The following is a 3,704-nucleotide window of genomic DNA, read 5'->3' on the forward strand; positions in this document are numbered from 1 at the left end:
TTTTTTAAACCAGTTGGACTTTTAGTGATGAAATTTTTCGTTGCCAGAACTTTTAGCAACAGGGCTATAGCAACGAAACAAATTTTGTCGCTAATTAATAGATTTCATCACTAAAGGTTCTTAGTAACGAAAAACTGGACTTTTAGTGACGAATTTTTTCTTCAATGAAAATACATTTTGTTGTAGTGCTTAAATCACTTTTGGTTGAGGTGAGAATAACGGGGATGGAAAATGGAGGAAAGAAAGTGGAGAAAAATAAGTTTTCTCTTAATTGGCTGGGAGGGAAAATTTGGGGAGAAAATAGGTGATCTTGGATATTTTTCACCCAAGCCTACCAAATCTCATTTCTCCAAATCAAAGAGAAGACTAGAGAAAAGTGAGAAAGAATTGTGAATGATAATTTCTTCCATTGCTTACTGTTACAACACCTACTTCTTTTCCTTCTTTCTTTTTTCTTTCATTGATTAGGCTTTTTTTTTTCCTTGTTATCTATCTTTCGTTATTCATTGATTTCATTGCATCTCTCTTTTGATGGCATTGCTTTTTCTCATTGGATATCTTTTTTCTTTTCTTTTTTCCTTTTAGAAACAAGCTAACTATTAAATTTAAACACATGCACATGCACACGCTTAATTAAACTCTCTCACCAAGCTCAAACATTACTTAACCAAAGTACCACTACAAAAGGGTCTTCTCATTGGATCTAGCAAGGTGCATTTTGTTTATTTATTTTTTAATTGAAGGATGTGTTTTGATTTTATTGGATATGGTTGTGGTTTAATTAATGGAGTTAGTCACTATTCTTATTCTTTTATTCTTCTTCTTTAGTGTGTTATTTATTATTTATTTTTTATTGATACTATATTTTTTCCTTTTGTGTCATCATAATTTATTGAGATAATTTTTAAAAAAGAATTAATAGCCCAAAATGAATTCTATGTGTTTATCCTAAAATTTCATAATAAATAGTGTCTCTAGCTATTTTTATATTGTTAAAAAAAATTAATGATATCTTAAAAAAATCTTATGTGATAGAAGTGTAAATTCAAAACTACTTTTTCCATTATTTAATTTTTTTTTTCTCAATCAACCAAAATTTGGTGATTTTAGTTTTCTATCCTTTCACTTTCTATCTCTCAACCAAACATATATGGTAGAAAATAAAATCTCTTCAATCTTTTAATTTTTTCACCTCTAACTATTTTTTTTTTCGCTTACTTTTCCATCTTCCAACCAAATAAATCTTTAAAACATAATAATACAATATATATTATCTAGAAACATTTCTATTAAAAAAAAGTGTTATGCAGAGGAAATCAATAAAGTGAACTATAATTTGGAACATTTATGGCTTGTAGTTCTTAAGGTTTCATAACCAAGTGAAGGGGTGTGTGTTATTACTGCACAAGCTTTTTTTCTCTCCCAAGTAAGAGCTCTTCTCTCTCGTCTTCTCCAGTCGAGCCATCACTCCCTTTCGTTCACTAAGAGGATATTTCCCTAGAGCTTTGTCTCCTTTTCTCTCCCAACACTGCCATGGATCACACGGTGGTGGAGGGTTTGTCAAATCTCCGTCTCACAAAAGTGGAAGAGGAAGAAATATCTATCAAATCAAGATGTAAGTCAAAACTTTTAGAAGAATGCACTCTTAGCTTATTTGGCCGTCTATTGGCGGATAGAAGTCAAAACCAAAGAGCATTGAAGAACACGATAAGGGCGGTGTGGAAAATGGGTTCAGATCTACAGATTGTGGATGTGGGTAATGGCATTTTGTAGTTCAGATTCAAGTCTAAATATCAATTGAAGTGGGTTGAACAAAACGGCCCCTGGAACTTCGACAACAATTTGTTGTTGCTGTATAGGTGGAGAAGGGGGCTCACGGCTACAAATATAGTTTTTACCCACTCCCCTTTTTGGGTTCAAATTTGGGGGCTCCCATTCGAGCTGATGTTAGATGAGGTTGGTAGGGAGCTTGGCAACAACATAGAGAAATTTATCAAAGTAGACCAACAAATAGGACAGTCCGACCAAGCAAAATCCATGAGAGTAAGAATGGATCTCCAATTAGACAAACCATTAAGAAGAGGAGGCAAAGTTGCTAGTGTTGAAGGAGAAAAATATTGGGTTAGCTTTCGATATGAATGGCTTCCAACATTTTGCTTCAGATGCAGGAGGCTGGGTCACGATGAGAAGCATTGCACGGAGCAGCCAGACCATCTAAACCCCAAGCAATATGGGGACTGGATCCGAGCTCAAGGAAGCTCAAAAATGGGGGTTGACAGATCAAGATCAACAAGTAGTGCAGTTCAAAGCAGTAGAAATGAAAAAGGGTTCGAAGGTACCGTTTAAACCACAACAAAAATTTCATCTACTTTAGTATCCGTTAACAGTGAAGGGGGCTCCGGCAGTAAGGAGAACTTGGAAATTTCAAAAATATGAAGCATCGAGAAGCGTGATGTCAGTGAGGGAGACAAGACACAGGAAGCCACACGTTTCTTCTGCACTTGGATGGAACTTGTCACTGACGAGGGATCAGAAGCACGTGACCTGAATAGCTTTTTTCCCTTTGGTTCCCAACATGGTTTGAAAGTGGGTAAAAGGGCAATAGAGGAAACATCACTCGTGGGCTAGCAAGCCCAATTAGAAAAGGAGGAAATGGAAGTTAATAGTCCACTTAAGTCCATTACAAGCCGAAATGAGGAAAAGGTTTTTAAGGAGGAACCCACAGGCCAAGTAACAGAAAGGAAAGTTAAATCAATCGTCCTTTTCCCCAGCTTCATTATATCTATTGTCAGCAATGAATCCGGAAGCGCATATTTTCTGCACTAACATCCTTACATCCAGAAGACAACTGTCACTCCGGTTTCAAGACTCTCACACATTTTGGACAAATGTCAAGAAAAAGTCAGCACTTACATCTTCAAGTTTATCTCCTGACTGTAAAAAATTTTTTTGTCTTTTTGTAAATTATTGCCTATAAATAGGCCTCTTGTTTCCTTAGTTCAGCAGACTTGAAAAATTATAGAGCTAAAGAATTAGATTGAGAATAGAGAGTTAGCCACTTGTGTAATATTTCTCAGTTTATGTCTTCCAATAATGGGAGTGTAAGAAAATCATGGAAGCTTATGAATGGCATATATTACTAAAATACTATAGAAAATAACAGCAAAATACGGAATAGAACGTAGAACAAGATACAACAAACTGAGGGATATTATTAGATTAAACAAGTTTTTTACAGGACTGGAAGACATAAACTGGGAAATATTACACAAGTGGCTAACTCTCTATTCTCAATCTAATTCTCTAACTCTATAATTTTTCAAGTCTGCTGAACTAAGGAAACAAGAGGCCTATTTATAGGCAATAATTTACAAAAAGACAAAAAAAAAATTTACAGTCAAGAAATAAACTTGAAGATGTAAGTGTCGACTTTTTCTTAACATTTGTCCAAAATGTGTGAGAGTCTTGGAGCCGAAGTGACAGTTGTCTTCTGGATGTAAGGATGCCAATGCAGAAAATATGCGCTTTCGGATTCATTGCTGACAATAGATATAATGAAGCTAGAGAAAAGGACGAAGGTCATCATACAATATGACATTATGTAATAATTGCTTGCTTAAAGAAATTGTGATGGCAATAGAGAAAGGAAAAAACCAAAATAGGAGCTTTTGTTGAAAAGTCAACAAAAATGGCTCCTGACAATT

The sequence above is a fragment of the Castanea sativa genome, chromosome 4 (genome assembly GCF_040712315.1).
Source record: "Castanea sativa cultivar Marrone di Chiusa Pesio chromosome 4, ASM4071231v1".
In the NCBI taxonomy this organism is placed as follows: Eukaryota; Viridiplantae; Streptophyta; class Magnoliopsida; order Fagales; family Fagaceae; genus Castanea; species Castanea sativa.